The 13,184-nt window shown below is 46.0% G+C and overlaps 1 pseudogene across 1 annotated transcript; it reads left to right on the top strand.

The window, feature by feature from the left end:
- Nucleotides 1-2,899: 2,899 nt before the first annotated feature.
- LOC148007097 (sperm motility kinase Y pseudogene) lies at nucleotides 2,900-7,831 on the top strand (annotated as a pseudogene). Its single transcript, XR_015646203.1, has 3 exons — nucleotides 2,900-3,500; nucleotides 4,556-6,148; nucleotides 6,860-7,831. The product of XR_015646203.1 is annotated as a sperm motility kinase Y pseudogene (transcript).
- Nucleotides 7,832-13,184: the final 5,353 nt, after the last annotated feature.

The following is a 13,184-nucleotide window of genomic DNA, read 5'->3' as shown; positions in this document are numbered from 1 at the left end:
GATAGCTCATGCAAAATGTCATGATGATTCAGGAATTCGAATCAGTAACATAGAGAACCTTCACTCTGGGTCAATGTGTGTTGCTGCAAAGCCAGCAAGCTGCTCTCCCTCCTCCTGAACATAAGATGTGGATTAAGTAAAAATGTAAACAAGCATCTCCATGGAAAACCAACAGCCCTGTTAATCTGGTAATACTTATAGGATAAGTCCAGAGGTGCTGGATACTGAAATCACAGAAGAAGCCAACACAAACTCAAACCGTTTAGTCTATAGGAATAAAAATACCACAGAAGCCAAAATGGGTAACGATATGGAGCAAACACTCACTCACTCAGCAGATAAAATTACACCTAGCCCTTACTCACAGACCTACTTCATAAACAGTGTACATTCTGCTGGTACCTACTCAACACAATCCTAAATGCTGCAATCAAACCAAATGGTTTCTTATTTTGTTGAGTATGACTTAAAAACACTGAAGTACTCTGAAGGAGGTTAATGGAATCTTCTCAGGGCCTGGGGAAGATAGCTAAGGGAGTACAGATTAACAAAGCAACACAACCCAATTTCCCCACCAGCAAGCAGAAACCGGCCTGATGTCAGTTGCCAATTCCTGAGGGTTTAAGAGAAGCCTACAGACTGGAAGGACTGAGGTAGGTGAGATTAAAGTACAGTTACCCTGAATGCTCACTTGAGGAATGGGAAGGGTAGCAACTGGAAAGTGCGCTGTGTGTGTGTGTGTGTGTGTGTGTGTGTGTGTGTGTGTGTGTGTGTTCCATGAATGTGTTTCTGTGTGAGTGTGGTTGGGTTGTTGCTGTTGTGTGCTTAATTTGAGACAGAGTGTTACCACAAACTGAAGCTGTCCTAAAACTCACCCTGTACACAAGGGTGATTTGGACAGTAAAGAGACCTTCTCTCTCATGAAAGGTGGGATTAATGATGTGTAGCACAAGCTGTGTGTGAATGTAAATTTCAAAATCTGAAGATTTTATAAATCTCCTTTGGTTTCCTTTAACAATGCTGGTGATTACAGCAATACATGGTACACTGAGGACAGAACAGAATATATAGTGTGAGCTTTTGAGATGGTTCAGAGGTGAAAGGAATAGCTGATGATCTGAGTTTAGTTCCAGAGGCACTGTTAATAATCAAACACAAATGTAGCTGACTTTTATCCTGTGTAAAAATCAGTCAGGGCATCCAGTCATCTAAAGTCTGGAAGCTGGGGAAGGGAACATGGAAAATGAATATCCTAGTAAGAGCACCATTGGAAGGGGAAGCCCTGGGTCCTGCTAAGACTGAACCCCCAGTGAACTAGATTGTTGGGAGGAGGGCGACAAGGGGGAGAGGATGGGGAGGAGGGAAGGGGATGTTTGCACGGAAACTGGGAAAGGGAATACTGGAAATGTATATAAAAAATACTCAAGTTTATATATATATATATATACTGAGGTCAACCCTAGATAGGGCATAGAGCAATCCACACATCATGGGATTCAACGGGGCGTTTTATGAAAGAGCTATTTCCCAGGAGCACACCTGTGTGTCAAGGCCTCCCTTCCAGCTAGGCCTTTGAAATCTCCAGTGCTAAACACTGTCTCTTCCTTGGCAGAAGTGAAACATAATAAAAATTCACACTTCACAGTACAGTGAATAGCAGTAATCGCGAAAGGTGTAAATAGAACCGATGAGTACCAGAGTATGTGGATTGATGTTATATGAAATGTGTTTGGATGCCGTGCAGTATCCTCTTCCATGTACCTACATACTGAGCAACGACCCTGTACAATTTCTCTCTAGACAGAACCATCCGGGATTCACTCACTGAGGGACTTATGCCCTGGAGTGGCAGCTACAGGTAGGACTTGTGCAACCATGTCACAAAGCGAAGAGACAGAGATGCATGGATTAAATGGAGAGAAGCAGATTGGAATGGTGGAGAGGCTAACCTGCCAACAACTCCAAACCCCCAGCAGGATGACAATGGAGAACAGCGAGCAGTTTCCCAGCCAGCCTCACTCTCCATAGCCAGACTTCTTCCAGTCCTTCCATTTTCCCAAGGAAAGAAAAGTTCAAAAAGCAGGGACAGGGAAAGAAAAACTGCTCTACTCCCAGGAGCCAAGGGCAAACCCCCTGGCACCTCCCTGTCTGAGCCCATAAGCAGCCACAGCCCAGTCCTGGGATCATCTCTAGAGGCTCAGGGACCCAGGCAGATGAGCCCTTGAATCACAAAGGGTTCCTCTACAGCATTCTATGGGTGTCAGTCCTGAGTCCCTGAGCCTGTGGTGCTCTGCACAGCTATTCAGAGAAGCCTTCTCCTGAATTCTGTACAAAGATCTCTGTGTTGGATGTCAAAGGAGAGTGACCACCCAGCATGGGTTGGGGCTCTGGCCCTCTAATCTGTTGGTCCATGTTAACTTCTCCACAGAGAAAGCTTATGAGCTTTGCAGATGCATCCATTTGGCGTATGGGGGATTCAAACTCAAGTCTCTGCCTAGTCCTGCAGCTTTGTCTCAGGTGTTTGATGATAACCTAGAGCCTTTCTGAGGACTTATGAGAACAGTGTCCTCTTGATGCGTCAGTGTAGAAACAGCTTTGTCTTTAAAAAAAGAAAACTATACTATCAGTTTGAGGCTAATCCTTCAGAATTCAAAGATAACGTGACACCCTGAGTGTAGACATGAGGACTTTAAAGCAGGATGCAGAGTAAACATTCAAAACAGAGAACTATGGACAGCTAAACATCTTACAGGGTTTTATTTCTAACAGCCTAAAGTCTTACCATAGCCCATAGAAACCACGGTCTCAGAGTCCTTCCCAATCATGTTGACAGGTCCTATTGTGACCTCATGTGGAGCGATTGTGAGGCGGACCAGCAAACACATATTAAGCTGTTGCCAGGCCTGGAATTCTTTGAGTGCTTTGAGAGGAGGTGTGGAGTGGAGCCCTCTGCGACTTGGTTGTATCTAGTGAGCTGTGTGTGCTGTATCGAATTTTACTGTACTGTGTATATGTGTATGTATCAGTGTGTGTAAGAGAGTGTGTGTTGACAGATTGGCCTGTGTGTGAGTGCGTGTACACTTTTGCCTGTGTGTTTGTCAGTATATGTAGGAGTGTGTGAGTTTACAGGTTTGTATGTGTGTATGTGTTTGTATGTGTGTATGTCTTCTTGTGTGTATGTGTGTATTTGTCTGACGTGTGTTTTTCCAGCTTTGCTTGTGTGTAACTATGCGTGCTTTGTGTGAATCTGGGTGTTTGTAAGAGTTTGTGTGAGTATAAGTTCACTTCTGTGTATTTCTGTGTGTGTTCCTGTGTGTGTGCCTGTGCCTGTGTGAGTGCCTGTGTGTGTGTGTGTGCGTGTGTGTGTGTGTGTGTGTGTGTGTTTGTGTGTGTCTGTGTGTGCACGTGCCCATCCCCTTTTGCCCCTTGTATCTATATTACCTGCACCTCAGTGCAAGAGAGTGTAGAGGCCAGAAGTCACCCCGGCTGCTGTTCCTGAGGTAGGTTCTCAACCTTATTTTCAAGACAGGCTCTCTCACTGGCCTGCAGCTGCCCAAGTATGTGGGCTGGCTGACCAGTCGCTCCCAGGCATTTGGTATGACAAACCCCATAATATCAGTTTAAAGGCCTATGTAGATGGCTGGCTGCCTATTTCTTGATTGATTGATTTTTGGATGACTTCAAGAGAAAGAATTAGGTCACATATTGCCACGCAACTGGCTATTTCCTTATTGGGGTTTTGTTTTTTGTTTTATTTATTTATTTATTTTTTATGGATTGCTGGTTTCATTTTTTAGTGGTTTTTATGTTCTCACATGCTATATTACTGCTTTGATTATTTACGGTTCTGCAGTCGGATGATTAACTCTATCTCCATTTTCAATGTCCTGCGGTTTCATCCTTTTACATTATTCCTGTTTCTCTATTTATTGAGTACAAGCAATCATTGGCTTAGACTTGATACAAATTTGCCCTTTGTGACACTTTGACTCTTCGGCCTTTGTTTAAGGTTTACTATTCACTGATATTTAACTGCCTCATTCCTTGTGGTTGGTTAATTTTAATTTTCAGTATTTTGCTCTGGAGAGTTGTGGATTTTTGTGGATCACTAGGTCCTGAAATTCAATGGAGTTTTCCCTTAAGTGTTGGCTTTTTATATTTGTTTGTTTTGTCTTATACTAATTCTTTCTCCTCTCGTTTCTTTCATCTTTTTTTTTTCTTCAATGAACATCTATTCATAGTATTGACCATCTTTGGCCGCCCAATCCTATTGTAGTATGACGATTTTTATTTTCATCATTGCATTTAGTATGTGTGTGCTCTTGGCTTTCTCTTTTGGGGTTGGTTATTTGGGTGGCTTTTACTTATGACTCTTCATATTTTCCCCTTAACTTTTTCATAATTTTGCTCTATTTTTCTAGTCTAGTTTTTACTTTGTCTTTGTTTGTTTTTTTCCTTTTCTTTTGTTTGTTTCTTTTAGGTACCACAAGTGTAATTTTAGCTCCTATATTGCTCCATCTTTTTCATTATTTGATTCCATTTTTGTTATTTTTAGGTAGCATTAGTACTGATAAAATGCCTACAGAGACTGAGGAGGAGTTACCAACCCCTACACCCGAGCCCAGTATCTCTGAGGAGGGCAACTTCCATTCCCAATACCAAGTATTGGGGACAATTGGGCAAGGGGGCAACGCCAAAGTCCTCCTGGCCCACCACCGGCTCACAGGAACCCCGGTGGCTGTCAAAGTTCTGCGAAAGGACAAGCAGTGGTTCCAGCCAGCCATGATGGAAGCAAACATAATGAGAAAGATCAACCACCCCAACATAGTGTCTCTCATACAAGTTATTGAAAAGGAAACGAGAATATACCTCATAATGGAGCTGGTGGAAGGCCAAGAACTCTACCAGTACATCAGAGAGTCAGGGCACATAGAGGAGGATGAGGCCCGGCAAATATTTGAACAGATATTGTCAGCAGTGAGCTACTGCCATGGAAAGGGGATTGTTCACCGAGACCTCAAACTGGACAATATAATGATTGATAAAAACAAAAAGGTCAAAGTCATCAACTTTGGGCTTAGCACCCAATTTCAACCTGGAAAAATGCTAAACCACCACTGCGGCACGTACTCTTTTGGTTCCCCTGAACTCCTCCTTGGCCATCGGTATGACGGGCCGAAGAATGATATGTGGATTATAGGAGTGGTCTTGTACTGTATGGTAGTGGGAAAGCTCCCATTTGATTCAGTGATCATCCAAGAACTGCAAAGACAAGTAGTGGCAGGGGTATATCCTGCTCCCTGTGGGGTTTCAAAAGAACTGGAGGACCTCCTTAGTAAATTACTGAGGGTAAATCCCAACTTTAGACCAACAGCAAGAAAGGCGATGAAACACCCTTGGTTCAAAGAACACTGGAACGGATTGATAGGTCCCTATGAAGAAATGCTTCCCCTCACACCAGACCCGGCCATTTTGGATGCCATGAAAAGCATTGGATTCCAAGCCTCTGTAGTAAAACACTCTTTAAAACAAAGAAAATATAATGAGGAAATGGCAACTTATTTCTTTCTACAAAAGCAGGCTCTCCAGGGGGATGGCTGCACAGCCCAGGCACAGCAAATGAGTCCCGTTGCAGCACCATTCCCTAGCCTTGATCCTGCTGCTGCTTTTAGATTAGAACCAAAAAGGAGTGGAAGCCTGCCAGTCCTTGGCACCTTGCGGGTGTCATCCTCCCATGGTCACGTATCTCACTATGGCCAGAATGCTCATCCAAAAGGAGGCAAAAGATCCACTGTGGCTGGTCGTCTCAGGCCTCTACCGATGACACCTACACAGGACCACTATCACAAATGTGCCGTGAGTGTCCCATGCATTCAAACAACAAGCATCTTCACTGAGAAGAGTAGCAATAAGGAAATCAAAGAAGACAACCCACTCTCCCACAGAGCCCCATTAGAGGATAAGCCCATCCCCAGCAGGGTCCGGCACAGAGGTTTTAAGGGGTGGACCAGGAATATAGCAAATACCCTGATAAAGCTGTGTTGCTGCATGCCAAGGAGAAAGAAACCTCGCCTGGGGCAGAACAGAATCTCCCCCCAGAAATGAGCCACAGGGAGAGTCCAGAGAACAAGCAGCAGGCATAGCCCAGGTACCTTTGTGCTTTGTCCTTTTCAGTTTGCTCTATGCTGGTCCTTCCTCTGTCTCTGGTTTCCATTTTCCCCACAATTCTTACCTTGTATCTGCTCTAAGTTCTTTATGAGGTTTCCCCAACACCAAGCCTTCTCCCTCTTCTTGATTTCTCCTCTTCCCAGCAGGGACCCAATAGGATTGATGAGTTCCACACTCTACAGAGTTTTCTAGTTGGCCCATCCCTTCAGATGGACTCCAGCTCCCCCTTAGGCCAATAGCTCCCACAGGGTGAGGACAAGAGGTTCATGGGCTCATGGACTCCTCCAGGGGCTACTGATTTTTTCACATGTGGTCATCAATCACAAGTGCTGCAGAACAGAGTCTTATGTTTTCAAATGTAACATCCCATTCCATTAAGCCTCAAAACTAATTAACAAGGTTTGTCATTGAATAAGTATCAACAACCTAGTTTGTGGGTTATAGTTGATGGTCAGAATCCTGCATGCATGCATATTGTTTTACATACTGTTTTTTTTTTGTTCCTAAGACCTAGTGATCTATTGAATTTTATAGGTAATAGGTCTAAATGGTTTCTTTCAAACACCTCAACTGAGAAGTAGAAAAAAGAAGTTATAATATAGTAAGGCAAATCAAAGCCCCAAATGGTAAGCTAAGAATTCTACCTCACTGTCTTTTTTGCTTGGAATAAATTGTCTTGTCTATTTCACAGTGTCATCTGGAAATTCTTTCATGTCCTCAGTATAAACAGTAGGTGATTTCAGACACATGGCAATGGAAAAGACACCAGCAGAAACTACAGCAGCAACAGGAGTAGCAACAATAGCAGAAGCAGCATTAGGCACAGCAGCAGCAGGAGGAGGAGAAGGAGGAGTGTAGGAGGAGGAGGAGGAGGAGGAGGAAGATGAAGAGAGGAGAAAGAAGAGGAGGAGGAGGAAGAGAAGGAAGAGGAGGAGAAAGAGGAGGATGAAGAGCAGGGGGAAGATTTTGATTCCCTGTCCCCGTCAGAATTGCTGATGACTACTTCTGGGCACAGATATCATGCTGAGAACTGTTTATCAAAATGATTTAACAGAATATTAATTTTCATAGAAGACATGTCAATGTTCCTGAGGGCATGCAGCCCTGGAAAAGAGAGCCAGATGGCAGAGGCAAGCAGTGTGGAATGTTCTTACTGAGGAAGACCTTCTCAAAGCTGATGATGTAATAGGTATGAAGGAGCATTTCATGGGAGTCACGGTCCCATGCCCCTGTGTCAGGGCACACAGAGCTCCTAGCCTTGCATCCTGCGTGAGAGGGGACCTGGAATATTCCCTGATCCCAACAGGGTCCTGGATTGCATGGTTCCCCCTCAGTCATGGTCCTCCCTGTGCCTCATGGGGTACGCAGCTTCTACGGGCTGAATTTATATCAGTGATTAACTGGAGCTGGACCACAACCACACCACAGGCAAGCCCTGGGCACTGAGGACATTAAGAGCAGCAGACAACATCTCCTCCACTGCTTCTGACTCTGCTCCACAAGCCAAGGCAGCTCCCACACAGCAGGCATCCAACCTAACTCCCAGCAGGGAGAGTGTGAGATGTCTGTGGATGAGCCCACAGGGACTACAGGATTCTGTGGGAAGACATCTGGTAGCTTCTGGAGCAGCTGCAGCAGTCAGGACACATGAACTACAGTGGAGGTGAGCTATAGGACCAGGTAGCAAAGAGCCTGATCTGGCCAATGCTGATCTGAATCCCTGAGGGCAGGCTGGAATGGTCACTCAGGGCTATTAGAGTGAAGGCCAGCCAAGGGCATACAATGTGTCACTAACATTCTCAAAGTCTTGTCCAGGAAATAAACCACTGGCCTTGACCAGTAAAGTTGAGTCCAGACTCATGGGCTACAGGATAGCAGATTGAACTGAGTCTGAATTCCCATGAGTATGACCTCTGGCTGCTCCCTAGGCTCAGTATAGATGAGCATGAGAAGGCACCATTGCTGTGTTTGCAGGAGTAGCAGAGAGCTCAGAGTACATGACCCACTCCTAACCCAGACTGGAGCCACTCTGGGGAGGAGATGGCATCATTTGAGAGATGGGCTTATGCGGGACACTGTGCTCTGGTCTGTGGCACATACAGCTCCTGTCTTTCTTGCTGACAGTTCAGATCCTCAGCTGGCCTCATCACGGACAGTCCCATGAGGAGGGGGTGTTTGGTTCCTGCTTCCCAGTTAGGGCAGGAACAAGCCCAGACGCAGTGAGTAAGGACAGTGCTTCTGTCTTGACCCAGCTTCCTTGTCCTCCCCCCTCCCCCAACTCATATCAGGAGCCACCCAGAGACCTTCATAGGAGTGTGGGTCATGTTAATCGGAATGCACAGCTGGAGATTAAATTCTGGGTAAGGTCTCCATACAGCCCTGGTGGCTCCCACACCCTGCCTACCTAAGGTTTCCCAATTGGGTCCTCAGGGTCGTGAAGAATCTTCTACAGGCTGCCATGAAGATACAGCCAGTTTCTTGGTAACATTGTGTTTAGCAGAGGTTCTCTGCTTCAGGCACAGGGCCTTCCAGTGAGAGGGTTTGCTGAGTAGCACACCAGGACCAGAAAAGTGTAGAGCCCTCCAGTGGTAGACATGAAGTACTGCAGGAGTTTATTTCCTGATTTCTTCACATCTACCTTGTTCTAAAGGCTTTTTGTCAGACACATAGGGACCTAAGAAACTTGAGTTTGCACCCCCATAGGGAACCCAGGACACTAAACCAGCAGCCCTGTTAAACGTCGGCAGAGGACAGTCTGGGCTCTGTGTTTATAGAACGGCTCTAGACTGGTATGAAGACTGATTGACCAGCCAGTCAAGGAGAGTTAGGGACAGTTAGAGACTTGGAGGAGAGCATGAGCGGCAGACACAGCAGAGTCCAGGCCAACAGTGGAACCAGTTCATTTAATAGAGAAGCATATGCCCTCCCAAAAGGCTGTCAGCTTAAGGCACTGCACTGAAGACCTGACCCAATAACATGCCCAATTTACACATCACCCACCTGTGGTTTGTGGAGGGTCCTCAGGCTACCCTCCATCATGGCTGAAAGGCAGAAGTTTGCACATCATTGCAATGTGGAGGCTACTCTCTGCTGATGGGACCCACACACTCTGTGAAAAAGTTTGCTTAAGTGAATGTTGGCCGTCCTTGAACTCTCTGGTCTTCCAGGGTAGTGTGTATTGACCACATGCAGAGCCATTCCTGAAAAACGTAAGAGCCAAAATTCAACAATAGGGAGAGAATCCTGTGCCAGATGGAATCCCTCAGGCCAGTGCGGATTCAGAGACATCCTATGCCATGGCATGGAGGCTCCCAAGAACTTCTAGGATCAATGTGAGCAACACCGGAGGCCACAGTCTATCCTGGGAGAACATTAAAGTATCTGGAATTATCAGGGACCCTAGGGTAGGTTCGTCAGGATATGCAGCTGATGCATGGTGGGATGCTTGGAGGATACAGCCTAAGGCAACGTAGAGGAAAGTGTGTTATGAGAGCTAAGACAGAGCAACCACACAGTCTGAGAACAAGTTTGCTTAAGTGAAATTTGGCCGTCCTTGAACTCTCTGTTCTTCCAGGGTAGGATGGCCTATCGGGCCCAGGACAGAGCGACTATGCCAGAATTACAATGGTCTGTAATAGAGATGGAGAAAGTGTCAGGATGGGACTTGGGCAGTGGATGGAGCTCTATGACTGCAAAGCCTGCCTAGGCTCCCAGGACCCAGAGCTGGCTGCTGCAGGAAGTCCTAGATCACAACTCTGCCGTTCCTCTTCCCAGGTCTTGCTTTTAACTACTGGACCCAACACAAAGCCTCCCTTGCAGGCTTACCAGAGCATGAAAACGAAATGGCCACCTCCTGTAACAAGAAACACTTCTAGAAGAGGAAGGAGACATCAATACATTCACAAAACCTTCAACTCGAAGTCTGTCTTGCCAATAAGTGTGCAGGGATAAAGGTAAAGCAGATATTGAGGGACCAACCAGTCAATGACTGACACAAAGTGAGATCTGTCTCATGTGACAGACACAACCTCTGACACTATTTATGATATTCTTTCTGATTTACTTGCAGACAGAAAAGTAGCACACATGTCTCCAGAGGCTTCACTCAGCAGCTGAAAGCCACAGCCAATCCTCAGATAGAGCTCGGGAAGTCTTGTGGAAGAGTGGGGGGAGAGTGACAAGGAAACTGGTTGGGTTAAAACACTACAAGAAGTCCCCGACAGTCAGATACCTTGGACCATGGAGTATGCTAGAGCCTGTGCAACCAACCCCAGAGCCGGGTTAGCTATCTGCAGTTGGTCTCCATGTGGGTCATCTGACAAGTAGATCCAGGGCTGTCTCAGTCTGTGTTGCCTGCCATTGGATCTGTTCCCCATACCCGGACTGCCTGATTGTAAATCTGTGGGGCAGAATGTGCTCGGGCCACCTGGGACTAGATGTCCCAGGGTGGTGTGGTACCCAGGGACTCTCCCCTTGTCCAAAGAGAAGGGAGAGCATTATGGTAGAAAGGATTTGTAAGGTGGGACTGGGAAGGGAAGAGGGAGAGTGACTGGGATCAGGATGTAACCTGAATAAAGAAGACATTATTGGAAGTAAAAATTTAGCCTGGAAAATGGAAAGATTGGTAAGTGACTAAGAGCACTGAATGCTCTTCCAGAGGTCCTGAGTTCAAATCCCAGCAAACACATGGAGGCTCACAAATGTCTCTAATGACATCTGATGCCCTCTCTGGTCTTTCTAAATACAGCTACCCTGTACGTATGTTTAACAAATGAATGAATGAATGAATAAATAAATAAATTTTACCTAGTCTTAGTTATCAGGCAATGAATAAAATGTCGAGATTATGTTCAAACCCATGTCATGGATTGCCTATATCTTTTAGATCTGCAGGAAACATCTCAACGAAGAACAAGAGAGGCTGGAGAAGAATGGGGAAGGGTTTGATCCCTGAAGTTCCTCAGTGTCCACTAGCACAGCACTTGTCCTTGGGAGATGACATCTTTCACTCTTCCAGACTGTCTCACCAATCAGAATTACATGCTCTGTGGATGAACCTGTAAAAGAGGACAGTTGCTCTTGGGCCAATATGGAGGTTCCTGACCTCTCAGCAAGCTCACTGCTGACTTTTGAGGTCTCTGGAGGGTGAGCAAAATGAAGACACACAGAGTAGCCTCAGGTTGAGTCAGCCAGGCCCAGGGGGCTCAGTGGTGTCTCTCAGATTCCCAGGCCCTCCCTGAGATTGAACACTCTACACAGTGTAAGTGGATTAGGGGATAACCAGGAAATGCAGTTGCTCAGGTGGCTGGCTCTGTAGGAGGGAAATAAATCACAGTGGGAAGCTTCAGGACAGTCAGGTGACCTGAGCCCTCCACAGAGTCTAAGTCCAGACTCACAGACATTCATCTGTCCACAAGTCTCCTAAACACAGGCCTTGACTGACCTGCAGTCCAGAGTATGTTATTATACAGTGTCGCTTAGAGAGAGGACATACTTTCCAATTAGGCCTTTTCTGTGTCACACTGAGACTGGGTTTATGGTACAGCTGATGCAGATGGGGACTGGCCACAAGTGGCAGTCTATCGCAGATCATGAAATAAATAAATAAATAAATAAATAAATAAATAAATAAATAAATAAATACATAAATACATAAATACATAAATAAATAAATAAATACCCACTTATCTCACTGCCTGCAATCCTCATTGTCACCACAAGGGAGCGCCGCTTTGACCTTCTCAGAAAGAAAAGCTGACTTCCCTCAGGGAAATGGATGGATGGATGGATGGATGGATGGATGGATGGATGGATGGATGGATGGGTGGGTGGGTGGGTGGATGGATGGATGGATGGATGGATGGATGGATGGATGGATAGACAGTGAAGTGATTTGACTTAATCAGTTTCTTCCAGTCCTACTTTTCTGGTCGAAAACACACTGAACATGTCTGCTGCAATTGCTTGTTCTTCATTTCTGCTTTCTTTGGCTGTTCATTCAAGGCAGCTCCCTTAGAATCTGCTCATCTCAATAAAGGTCCATCTGTGGAATGTATAGCTTCTCAGTTAGGAGCTAAGGGATTCTTGGAAGGAGTTCCCAAAATCCCCTCTGGGGCAGTTGCCAGTGTTCTCTACTTCAGACAGCAGCTGCATGAAGCAAACACACACCTGTCTGAACATTCCAGCTTGGGTGCACGTCACAGTGCACCTGCCCCAGGGTCCCAGCCAGTTGCACATGCCACAGGGCCACAACTACAAGATCCCTTCCCCAGGACTCATGCACCCTTGCATCTCCCCCAGGATTCCTGCTCTGTTGTAACTGAACCAGGGTCCCTGCCCGGTTGTTCCTGGCTCACGTTTCCTACTCAGTTTTACCTGCCCCAACGACCCTGTCCCACTGCACCAGCCTCAGGGATCCTGTCCCATTGTGCCCACCATGCTGCACCTTCCTGAGAGTACCTACTAACTGTTCCTAGGTGGCATTTTTCAAAATCTAATTCAAAGATCTTGCCAGTCAGAACCCATTGTCTTTATTAACACCAAGTAGATATTTGCAGGGCTTCCTCACCTACACTTAATCAATCCCTTCTCTCAGTTGTCCATGTGGAAGCAAAGAAACTAGCAGCAGAACATGGATTATTCATCCAGGATATCAGCAGCCCTAGAATTCTCATGAGATGTGCTGCTGTGACTGTGATACAGGGGTGGCAGGGAGGCTTTGACACTGAACAAGCCCAGAGTGCTGCCTCTGCTCACATTGTGCCAGCACCTTAGCCTACCTCTAGATGTCCTAAACTCTGAGAGGAGGAAGGAGATCTTCCTACATAGAAGATGTTCTCTGAATCTGTGCTGGCCAAGGTCAAGCCAGAATATTTGAACATGCCAGTTCCAGCCCCTGAGGGTTCTCTGCCTGCCTGGTGTTTCTTTGTGCTTTATGTCTGGCAAGGTGAATATGTGGCCCATACTAGGAATATTTTTGAAGACAACTGCCCTGGGTTCCCATGCTAAAATTCAAT

This window comes from Rattus norvegicus, chromosome 1 (genome assembly GCF_021556685.1).
Source record: "Rattus norvegicus strain SHRSP/BbbUtx chromosome 1, alternate assembly SHRSP_T2T, whole genome shotgun sequence".
Lineage (NCBI taxonomy): Eukaryota > Metazoa > Chordata > Mammalia > Rodentia > Muridae > Rattus > Rattus norvegicus.
The sequence above is the reverse complement of the archived record's forward strand: the minus strand, read 5'-3'. Positions and strand labels throughout refer to the sequence as shown.